Source organism: Notolabrus celidotus, chromosome 14, assembly GCF_009762535.1.
Source record: "Notolabrus celidotus isolate fNotCel1 chromosome 14, fNotCel1.pri, whole genome shotgun sequence".
NCBI classification, from domain to species: domain Eukaryota; kingdom Metazoa; phylum Chordata; class Actinopteri; order Labriformes; family Labridae; genus Notolabrus; species Notolabrus celidotus.
Window position 1 is genome coordinate 19,814,130 of NC_048285.1, and position 12,868 is coordinate 19,826,997.

General features: G+C 39.2%; 1 protein-coding gene across 1 annotated transcript in view; it reads right to left on the reverse strand.

The window, feature by feature from the left end:
• Positions 1-12,868, reverse strand: part of ptgir (prostaglandin I2 receptor) — a 34,343-nt gene that overhangs the window by 3,642 nt on the left and 17,833 nt on the right. The window lies entirely within an intron of this gene.

Sequence of the window (12,868 nt, forward strand, 5' to 3'; positions counted from 1 at the left end):
AGAAACAGCAGAGTTTAGATAGAGTAAACTATTCATAGGTCACAAACTGAAGTGAGAGAGTTGTGTCCTCTATACATAGCTGTGTGTCAGTCATGTTGTAACCACATTCTGGTGCTGTAGGATTTTTAACCTTCATGGATTTGGAACTGGTTTGTGAAGCATAAATGACCTACCACACACAAGCTCTCTGGAGGCTACTCTGCATGTTGTTTTTGTTTGCTTCCTTCCTGCTGCTATGTCTCAACATCATCACTACTCTTCTCACCTGCCCTCTAGAATCAATGCTTTTCCAACTATGTGTTTTGCCGCCATAAAATCTCTTGATTCCTTTTGCTGGGCTTTGATTTTGCTTCAGTGTCTTGGATCAGGCTGTGTCGAAGTAAGCTATCCAGTGAGGTACTTAGTATTAAAGGTGCAGTGTGTAACTTAATAGACATGTAACATAAGATTTGTGAGAATGTCTAAACTAGTGAATGATCACCTGAATATAAAGAAAATTCTGTTTTTTGTTCTCTTAGAATGAGCCTTTTATATCTACATAGCAGCAGATCCTCTTCCATGGCGGCTGCCACCTTGCACTGCAATCTTTCAACAGTAGCACAAAATGGACAAACTAGTAACATATGCATTTTTGTAATTAAGAGGTGGTCGTCTGAAATGCACAGTTTGAAAAAACAGGCAGAAGAGACTGGTTGCTCTGCTCAAGAGAATAAGTGGCGATCGATGTTGGTAGTAAAAATGTATTGGAGAACATGTGGACATATGGAGGATCATACCTAAGCATCATAGGAGCTCCATGTCCTCAAATCCCAGCTCGCTTCACCAAGAAAAGAAATAGAGCATTTCAATCTAGAATCTCTCAGCTAGATAAATAAATATTCCCATTTATACACACTGTATCTTTAAAGCCATGTGAATATTGCACATAATTGCTTTGAGAGATTAGCATTACATTCAGGTGTTGTCACTCCCTGAGTTGGTTTGCTTTGGTGTTTTGAATGTGTCTCCCTTCTTGCTGTCTTGAAACATGTAAATCAGGAGAATCTGACCAAAGTTATTTGGACTTAAAAGTTATGCTCAATAAATTATCCCACTGAAGTATCATCAATCTATGACCATTTTGATCATGAGTTATTCACTTTGTAGTGATGAATCTGCAAAAATGTCAAACATGAGCTAAATATATCAGATTTCAAACTTGTTTGAACAGAACAAGCAAACTGTGACACGACACTGAACATTGTTGATTAGGAGACAACATATGTTATTCTCTTTGTCATTTTATGCCGATTCATTAATGGGAATCATTCCAAGTGTAGCTTTTTTACTGGACAGTGTCCTGATCATGTTTATTCTAAAAGATTAAACATGTTGTCAACTGGTAGCCAAACTGAACCTGAATCATGCCTCTGTGAGATCAGAACAAGATGAGTTGTGAGCTGCTGTGACTCAGCATAAAGTTGTCGGCCCTTTGGTGTTAAGACCAGATGACAACACGTGAACGAGTGTTTGGTTTCAGTGTCAGTTAAGACTGCGGTTCTTTTTGTTATGCTAGGCTCTAACAAATGTCAACATCAGTCGCTCTATCACAAAAAAAGGCTCTGTGTGTGAGCACACATTTAGCTTTCGGAAGTACAAAGTGTCCTGGATACAGATGCGGACAATGCTGCCTGACAAAACCACAACTTTTTCTTGAGATAACCCTTAAGGTATGACATGCTGCTGACAGGCAGCCCAGGCGGCAGCAGCTGGTTGCTTATTCATCACAAAGATAGAAAGAGAGAGAAGCAGCAGCTGGCACAGAGAACTACATCAGCAATTGTCCATTGCCTCCATAAAATATCCAACAAACCATGACCTAATCAATGGCTTGTGCTTATTGAGTACTTGCGTGAATTGCTGTAAATGTTTCCCTGTTGCTAAGGCCTGGCCTGGAAACGAATAAGCTGGAGCAGGGTGAGAACAAGTCCAAAGCCAGGCCAAGCCGGACTACCAGGAACCAGACGCATGGCCAACTTTGTCTTCTCTGTCCTCATTCTCTGGCTTAGCTCATGAGGATGTGGTTAATCACATAGACACGAACAGATATGACGCCCAGAAAGGAAAAGAATGAGTGTACGCAAAAACAAATCAACAGTATTCAGCTTGTGATTCTTCTGAAAAGAGGTTGAGCTCAGTGGCATAAAACCTTCAAAACTCAGGAACAGTGTTGTCATCCTGGATTTGTCAGAGGTGGTTTCACTCCAGAGTGGAGGAAAACAACACCCAGATGTTCATGACTACTTCAAGTTATTTGAGGTTGGGTGAAATTTCTTGAATTGCACAACCAATGTTGTCAGCAACACTGTTGGGTACTCACTGAATATATAGTTTTAGAGCATCTAGAATATGTGGGCTATAATAACACCCACACAGCCACAATTCCACCATCAGTTACTTAAAGCTGGGGTTGGCAGTCTTGGAAAACTAGCATGAATTTGAATGTAGCATTTCCTCAGGACTCCGTCTAACCCCTCCCCTCCTCCCTCAGAGATCCTCCAAAACGACGCCCCCCCCCCCCCCCCCCCCCCCCCCCCGCTCAAATGAACGAGCGCCGCTGACTTGCGACCATATGATCGTGACTGATTCAAAACCGGTCCTCACCAAAACATCATCATAGTGAAAGTTAAAAACACAAACAAAGTGAACCATGTTTTGGCAAAATTTTGATTTAGAAAACTAAGCTGAGCAGAAGATAAAGTTGTATGTATTCAACAGAGCAGTGCGTAGTCAAAGGGTTATCAAGGGGTTTGGACCAATCAGAATTGAGTATCTTACACAACCGGAAGATCAGTAAGACAGCCGGTTCATAAAGAAACATAACGGACACTAACAAAAAAGTCACTGAACTTTCCTTAACCATGAGTGGGTGCTTCTTAGAAGTTTTTATCCATACGTTAAATGTGTGTTTTGGTGAGAGGAAAGGATGTGACATCAGTTCCACGGCTCTGCCAGACAGGTTGCTTCTGCCTTAGCCCCACTGGTGCAATTTGTCAGTGCCCACTGAGACTGACTTCTGGCCTTACATATCACAATGGGTGGAAATGTTTCTATTAACATTCTACAGTCAACCCTGTTAAATAAATAGTGCTTAATTTTGACTTTCTTCTGAGTGTTTTCTTACCTTTAGACTACTCAGTTAGTCATATTTTAACAAAGGTGACAAAGGTAGTTTTTGTGGTGTGAATAATTAGTGAAAATGAACCTAAATCAAAAGTAGTTTGTGTGCTTCAGTTTAGTGAAGAGTTAATTATCATGTAAGATTGAATTAGGCTAAATATAAACCTATAAAAAAGGTACCAGGTAGCATGGCTCCAGTCAAACTTTGAGATTTTGCTAAGATATGAGCACAACGCAAGACAATGTTTAATATGTTGAAAGCTTGTCAAACATTCATAAAAGATGATCCTTTGTAACCACAATTAGAAAACCATTAAATGTCTTGGATCATGACCAAGAACATACCTTCCACAGGCAACAATTTGTTATTTGACATTATACTCAATGTAAAACTAATGTTAGACTTACTGGCGTAAAACACACTAACAAACACAGTGACAAATGTATCTTGTGCTCAACATTTACTTAATCCATTATGCAGCATTGCCAGAGGCATTTTAAACAGACATGAATCATACGCTCTTCCACCATCCTCACCCCCACATTACCACCCTCAGCTTTGCTTCTGTTCCCGTATGCCACCCTGCCTGTTATGGTCCTCTCAGCAGACAGAGAGGGTCACTTGTTATAAACTGTCATATCCAAGCACTGCAGGCTGTGGGGCCAAAACTGATGAGGTGTCAGGCTCTCCTTAAACAGGAGCAAGTAGTAGTCTAGGGTTCAAAGAGACATCGAGAATGGCTTACAGCAGCCGAGGATCATGGTGATTATTTAGTTGAACAGAGTCCTTACAGCGAGTCTGCTTAGAGACACATAAGTATAAGCAATGTACTCACACGTACTATACAAAAAGTCCATTGCATACTCAGACGGTTGAACATTTGAAAACATGCTTATTCATAATCAATCACTGCTCTGCAAACTGTTCCTGGACCCATTTCTAAAACTACAATGTCAAAGAAAACTGCTGTATAAGTAATGGAGGTATAATTTATTTCCATAACTTTATTTGTTTAGAGGTTAAGATTTAGTTACATTTTTGCTAAATTTGAAAATGATTATTAGATTAAAGAGTTGTGGATTTCTCTACAAACTAAATGAATGTTGAAAACTACTCTTCACAACTAATCTAAAGCCAAAGGTGACATTGTTGAATAGCTAATGTCCAGAATTTGTGTTTGCTGTCATATTAGAAAAAAAAAAAGAAAAAAAAATCAGAAATATCTGGGGTGCTGGTGGCCTAGCAGTCTAAGCCCCCCACATACAGAGGCTATGGTCCTTGTTGCAGAGGTTGCAGGCTCGATTCCAGCCTCGACCATTTACTGCATGTCCACCCCGTCTCTCTGCTTCCCACATTTCCTGTCTCTCTTCAGCTGTCCTATCCATAAAGGCAAAAAATGCCTAAAAATATAACTTAAAAATAAAAAATCTGAGAACCGAGGCTTCAAGTTAGGAATATTTTGGCACTTTCCACTTAAAGGAGTGATGAATGATCAAAATAGTGTGTGGAATAATAGCTTTATAAACTTATTAATTCAGGTCATGATCACTTCCCATAACCTTAAGATGACTAAGACCAGCAGCTGGGTTAATGTACCTGGACCCTGCTGTAAATGGTTACATCCTGGCAGAGACACACTGCTATTGAGAGCTGATGACTGATGAGTCTTCAGAAACTAACCCACGTAATGGCTGTCTACACTGTACAGCCCATTATTTTCCATCTTGTCTGTCCTGGAGGACTCTTCCCACCCCACCTTTTTTTAACTGATCATGTTTCACTGCAAGCTCATTACACCAGGCTAAAAGGATGCCGTGAGGAGATTACAGGCCCTTTAAAGAGGGCTGTTTATGTGCAGAAGTGAGCACATAGAGAGAGAGCTAAATGCTGTAGCCATGCACGAATCACTAAAGCAGTATTTCAACATTTGAAAGTCACGGTTAATCGCTATTCTTCTTAGAGTGATAAGAGCACATATACTTAATTCTTAAAGTTGAATCAGCAACAACAGACTTGTGATTACTTGAGGGTAGTTAAATATAGTTTCAAACACATGACTGAAATATTATCTGTCAATATTGCAAATTTGATTGCACATTGATGGTCTGGTCGATCCAGCACAGACAGTGAGCATATATTTAGAGATGCGCTTTTGCTGACCTTAGAAACATGCTAACTTCAGCTCTTGCATCTGGCTTTTTATACAGTTAAATGTTCACAGCTAGTGGCTCACTGTAAAACTTTGTGATGGAAAAGTGGTGTTCAATGGGTTTTTTTGAGCTCTTGTATTGAAAACAGCTGGGAAAATTAATCCAATAGGCTTCAGGAGAGAGATAGATGTAGAAACAGTTGTTAATTCTGTGGACTAGTTTTCATATATGAAAACACTGCTGATAGTATCTGGGGTCAGGAGATGTTTGGCCTTGGGCTGAGATTCATATTGTGTTCATTCAAACTAAGATTAAGAAAAAAGCATATATTTCAAATTAAACTGGACTCTGATTTTAAAGTAATCAGCACTTAAACATGGGGAATGTACAAACTTCTGTCACCAAAGTGGTGTGAAACTTGTGGTAACGTGTCCTTTCTTACCATGGAGTTCTAACCTCATTTTACTTCACACCTAAGCATGGTTTACTCATACTTTCCAGCCTATCACTGCACGATCTATGATACTTTCTATCTGTTATTCCTTGTAACTTCACCTAAATTCTTGAATTTCCCCGTGGTGGGATGAGTAAAGGACTGTCTTCTCTTATCTTAAAGGGACAGTTCAGAAGTTCATCAGATTAAAAAATCTTAACACACCCAAAAGTCTCAGAAAAAAAAGGAGGCTGATTAGTTTTTTAGGATCTCAGTGCAAAATTAATCTTAAACTCACAGAATCAATTGTATATTTTTGTTCCAAGGATGTCTGTCTATGCTGACCATTGACTCACATTAAGTTCCTGAAGAACCTGATGGTGTTGACTCATACAGTACAGGCTTAAATGTAAAGGTCAAGAGGGTTTCTACATTGAAGGGGGATTTCGTTGCTCCACAGGCATCAGTAAGGAAGTTAGCGAGCATGTGGTTTGTGTGGTCTCAGAAACAGAAATGCATATTTAGAGGAGGACTGAGTGGGTTGGCACTCTCCTGCATCTTGTGCAAGAAATCAGTTTGTTCATTAGGGGAATTTTTCAGACAGTTTTGTTTAGTTCCATCCACAATTCAATAAGAGTTGGGATGCTGTGTAAAATGTTGATAAAAAGCCTATGTTTCATTGTAAATAGTGCAAAGAATACAAATCAAATGTTGTAAAGGAAATTAAACACAGTTACTACTTTATGAAAAATATATGCTTATTTTACAATGAATGCCAGCAACAGTTGGGACAGAAACACTGAAAAAGTTGCACCACTCTGTGAAAGACTGGGTCAGGAAATAGTTCAGCAATTCAACAATAATAATCCTAAAATTAACATTGCAAATAATTTAGGGGTTTCCTCATATACAGTGTGAGGGGTGCTCAGTCTGGCCATTCTCAGAGTTCTGTGATGACCCTGCACCATGATGTAATCATCATGGTGCAGGGTCTTGAGCAGGGTTTTGAGCAAGTGTGGGGAGCTTATATATACTCCAGGGCCCGTATGCACGTCCAGTCATTACACAAACAGCACCATTAGTCTTAATGTACCATTATGGAACAGCCCATTTGGCCGTAGCGTTAGCCGCATGCACGACTACAAATAATAGGCCAATTAACTAATTGCGCTATGAAAGCGAGGCTGGTGCAAAACAACATATGTTCAGGTAACCTCCTGGAAAACCCCTATCCAACAAATTCCAATTGCGCATGCCTACTACGCCTAAACAACAATAAACATGGCGAGCGGTGCCGGTGTGACTGAGAGAAGATCAAGAAAAAACTATTTTTCAGCGGAAGAAGAAATGAACATTTTATTACAAGAATATAGAATGAACAAACAGCTATTATAAGCAAGTCAATCGTCAAAGATAACAAACAAGGATAAAGGGAAAGTTTTGCTTAAGATCTGGAACTGGGTAAATGTGTGTGGTGTTTCTGAGCGCACAGTAGAAGACCTAAAAAATAAAATCAGCAACATCAAAGCGGCTTTGCGCAACAAGCACTGCCACCAACGTGGTCCAGGTGGAGGACCACCTGTTCCCCCATAGAAGGATGAGGACTTGTTAACGGAGTTGTTTGGGAAGGATTCACTTCACGGTATTGCTGGTGGGTTACCTAAGAATAATAATTGTTTCTCCTAAATATAAATTTGCTGTATATTTCAACATTGTCATACTTTTCCAAAGGATTCATTCAATCCCTAAAGATCTGTTGTCCTGCATATTTCGTCTTAAACGGTAACGCATAAGCACCATGTCCGCCATCCTTTAAACAGCCTAACAGGTGCGGTAATCTTGCATGTAGCACCTGTAATGGTGGGGTCTATTGCCATTAAACATAATGCTTTGTTGGGGCGTTAACCTGGCTCATGCATACCACTCATTGATTTTCTTTTTCACTGTTAGTACAAACGGCCCGTTTTCATCGCTACTGGCTGAACGTGCATTCGGGCCCTGGAGTCCAGTTCCCTGTGCTGACTCATTAGCTCTCTCTCTCTGAGTTACTGGGTGGAGCTCTCAAATGTTCTCAGCATTGTTTGGTTGCCTAAACATCAAAAATACTCCCTGTGTTTTGCCCCGTCTCCCTTGTTGTTATTAGAAGATTATTCTTTGGAAGTTGGACAGGTCTTTACCCCAGTATTTGAGTTCTCTTTGAAGGCGAACCTGTTAGCCACTGAGTTTATGTTAAGGGGGTTTTCCTGAGTCTTCCATATACTTTTGTTTCCTTTAAGTCGTTTTCCCCCATCCATTGATCGCTTGCAATTTTAGTAGTTGTTACAATTGCAATAACTTTCAGAACCCCCCGTGGTCCGCATTTTCCATACAATACAGTACAAAATATAATTAAAAGATACAGAGAATCTGAAGAAATCTCTGTACAAAAGGGACAATGTTGATAACTGATACTGGATGGCTGTGATCAGAACATCAACAGCACTGTATTTAAAAAAGACATGACTCTACAGTGGAAATCACTGCATGGGCTCAAAATCACATCCAAAGACCATTGTCTGTGAACACAGTTTGTTAAAAAAAAATCCAATGAAAAACATGATCCAGAAATGCAGACAACTTCTCTGGGACTAAGCCCATTTTAGATGGACTGAGGCAATGTGGAAAACTGTCTGTGGTCTGACAAATCAAAATTTGACATTCTTTTTGGAATTAATGGACGCTTAATCCTGCACTCTAAGAGAGGAAGGGACTACCTGGTTTGTCATCAGCACACAATTTAAAAGCCAGCAGCCCTGATGGTATGATGATGCATAATTACCCATGGCATGGCTAGCTAACACGTGTTGGAAGGTACCATTAATGCTGAACAATACATACAGGTTTTTAAGCAACACATGCTGCCATCCAGACAATGTCTGTCAGTAAAGACATTGTGTGATGTATCAAGAAAGTGCCAAACTGAATTTTGCCTTGGTTCCTAAATGTTAACAAAGTGTTGTTGAAAGAAGAGATGATGCAACATGATGGTAGAACCTGCCCATGTCCCAACTGTTATTCAATGTACTGTTAGCAGCACATTTAAAAGGAGCATTTATTTTTTTTTTACATTTAAAAAAAAAAAAAAGTTTCAGTTTCAACATTTGATATGTTATCTTTGCACTGTTTGCATTAAAACAAAAGCTATAAATATTTTACAGAGCATCACATTCTGTTTATATCAACATTTTACACAGCGTACTAACTCTTATAGAATTGGGAATGTGAGAGGACCCACACTCTGAACATATTTTCAGAGGTATTAAACTGTTAAAGATACACAATCAAATGTTTCCTTCTAGGAGCAAGAAAACATCAAATATTGATGAGAGGAAGCAAAGTGAGGCAACAACGTCGGAGTGTTTTGTTCTCTTGACAAGTTTCATCAAGGGAATTCTGCTGTCTGAATGTCCATTAGAGAGTCGCTTCTTAAAGAAGCGCTTGAGGCTACAGTTACCTGCAGCCTTGGACCTTTCACTTACATTGTGCAAAAATGAACTGTGAGAAAGCTATTCCCGAAGAACAGAGTTTAGTCAACTATCTGAAGATAATGCTTTTTTTTGTATGTGTTCCTCTACTTTTCAAGTTGTACACAACATTGTACAGTAAATATAATATACAGCCTTTATGTGCACAGAATCTATAATTAATCCCCCTTTTTCTTATGAGTACTGTAACACTATAAGTTCAGGTTTATCTGATAAGTAAGCTGTCACACTTGAAGGTGATATGGTAGAGTTTCCGTTTTCTGAACAACTGAAAAAAGAAACTGCTGACAAGTTTAAAAATATAGCACATAAAGGAGGAAGTGGAAGCAACTGTAAAAGGTTGAAAACCCTACGCACCAATAGTGGAAAATGACTTGGGCTGGTGAATATGTTGGCAATGACCACGTTGCAAAACGTTGTTGTTTTTGCAACAGAGAGACTAAACAGGCGTTCACCCAAGCTCCTCTTTAACTGAGATTGAGCTACAAGAACCCAAAGCCTACACTGTACCCATTTGATGCTGCTGAAGTCTAGCTGTTCACTGTTCTTGACACTCGGCTGTTTGAGATGGTGGAAGACTATCCTCTCAGAGATGTTTCAGACAAATGACAACTGTGATGTAATCTGTCAAAAAAAACAAAAAGGAGGGCATGGATTGCATTTGTGCAAGTACTGTTGATTTGAATTGATGTCTTTATTTCGAACATGTATCGTAAACCATCTAAAAAAGTTTAAAAATAAATCAATAAATCAATAAATTCCATCAGAAAGCACTGAAACATTTTAATTTAAATGTGCAAAAACACTGTACTTGTGTTATTTCCTCTATTGAAGCTAACTCAAGGCATATGTCGTAATTTTTAGTTGATTGCTACACAAATCCTGTTAGGAGAAGCTATCTGAGAGGCAGCCACATTCTATTTCCTAATTCCATGTTGGGTATCGTGTGTACACTTCCTCATCTCATTTGCCAACAGCTAACTAGAAGAACTGTATCTTTTATTTTCATTGGCCAAGAATATGTTTGTTTTAAGATTTAGGTCCAACTAAAGTAGGTGGAATCCTTACACTCCATCATTATTGGTTATTACAACAACTTCTTTGTATGTAAAAACATCTTTGAATAAAACTATGAGGGCACCATAAGCAATACAAGGGCTAAAATACTGAAACAGGCTGTAAAAAAAACTCCTAGTTAAACTTTATATTCATCCAAACCACTACATTTCAGCAAAAATAAAGGCAAATGTAGGACTCCCATATTGTTCCTTCAAGTGGTCAACTGCAGCTCTGCAATATCCAATACACTGCTGAGTTAGAAGTCCTTAAGATTTGGGGGTGCATCAATTGGAAACCTTCAGAAATTAAACCATGCAAAGGTGACCACTTGAGGCTGGCTCTAAAAGCCACGAAAACCCCATCAACAGCAATGTTAAAATGTTAATTTTTACAGGCTGAATAGTCATGTCTGGTAATCTATTTCTCTATTCATACACACTGGGGTCAAGTGTTTTAATAACTCACTGGTTATGAAGATATTAAGGCACTACCTTTTTTCAATTAGGCATAATTAGGGGCATGGCTAAGTTGGCTGAAAGGTGGGCATATTGTAGCAGTTTGCCAGGGAACTGAACACCCGCCTCAACTCCACCTGTTCACTTGTTTTCATGTTGACTAGAAGTTAGGGTCGGCAGCTTTTCCGAAATGGCGACCGCAGTTGTTCGGCTCCATAACTCCTCTTCAGTAACCAACAAGTGATGCTACTGAGACTACTTCCATGTTTAATACTGTCCAGTCTATTGGGCGCATACAAGACTGAACTTACAACCATCCAGACATGCTACAAGTCTGAATGCTTGTAATGCTTGCCATTTGGGCAGATATCCTCTGTCACAATTTTTCTTAGTAATTCAGTGTAATAGTGTATATTATAGAGAAATAACTTGTTGATTTTTTTCTCCTTCAGTCTAACCTTCAGTCATTACTCATAATATACAAGTTTTTGGACTCAAATAGAGTAGTCTCATATGCTGTGGTGCACCATTTCAGAAGTCGAGACTCCCACCTGGGTTATAGCTTTCCCTGATGTTTCTTTTCAGTAACTCTGTGTTACAGCCTAACTTAGGGCTGTAACTGCAAATAAAGTCTGTTTGATGAACATCTGTTGCCCTTACATTGAAAGGTGCCAATTAAATAGCTAGGTCTATGTTTTCATATCTGGATACATGCTGTACAAACACATTACAGCCAATTACACTGTAAGTGCAGAATAAACAGCCTGAACATGCTCTGCTGGCCTGTAGTTTGATTGCCTCCTAAAATAACCCTGCAATTACCCACAACCAAATCAATCTGTCATTTCAGACTTTCTGTTTGGTTTACAGAGTTAAAAAACAAACAAGACATGATGCACTTTATTAAATTAAAATGAATAAAGGAAACAATGTCCACACTGCAGGCAGTGTGCTGCTTTTTCCCCCATAAACCATTTCCTTTTTAAGCTACAAATATGAAAAGAACAGCATCAAAGCATTTCATCATGAGAATAATGGCAGAGAGGGCTGAAGAGCAAGCAAGCATGCTGCTTTACTGGTATGTTTATTTTTTATCTTCTCTTTTATCATCCTGGGAAAGTCTGTCAGTTCCTTTTTTTTAAGAAACGGATGCTTCTGTCAGGAGATTTGGTATCCAGCATTTCTCACTGTTAATATCCAACTGTGATTTTTTTTTCTACAGGGCTACTGGGATCATGAATGTGAGTGTGCCAGGCTGTGTGCTGGGTGGGCGCCAGTTGGTGATCAGCATTAAAGCGGCATCTGAGGCAAACTCTCAAACTAGACATAACAAGATCTGTGCCGAGAATAAGGTTAGCATGCTGATTTCAGTCAAATAATAGAATAATTTTTCACAGCCGTCTGAAGTGATTAAATCACTTTGAGTTCAACAAAACAATTACAACGTTTTCACATTTGTGTGGTAATCTGCATGTCCTGCCAAACATTTGGAACAACTTTCAAAAACATTTCACTTGACAAAGACCATTTTCTGGAACATTGCAATTCAACTTTATGTGGCATTGAGTCAGTGTGCTAGCTAATCTATTTCTTGCTGCCAAACATTAGCTCATACCACATCAGAGTACAAGACATCCCTTTATAAATCTATCTCAAAAAGGACATAAAACTAAGGGTAGAGGGGTAGAGTAGAAAAGTTACATGTTAGTATATATTTTTATCGACGCCACTCTTCTTCAGGTATCTGGTTAGCATAGCCTAGCACCTATGAGGTAAAACAGAAAGAAACTGGCTCTGTCTAAAGGACTGACCAGTTACCAGGAAACCATGGGGATTTGGAAGTTGTGTAAACTTCGTGTAAAATGGCAAACTGTATTTTTTACTGTTGGTAGTTGTCTAAATGACACAAATGAGATGCCATGTGTTCAGCAGTTAGCTTAACAAGCCAGGGTGGACAGGGTCACACTAGCTGCTCCTGGTCTTCATGCTAAGCTAAAAGTGGCTAACTGTAGCTTCATTATTAGCAAACAGTCACAAAGGCGAAATATGTTATCCCAACCTCTACAAAAGACAAAAGAGCAAAAATG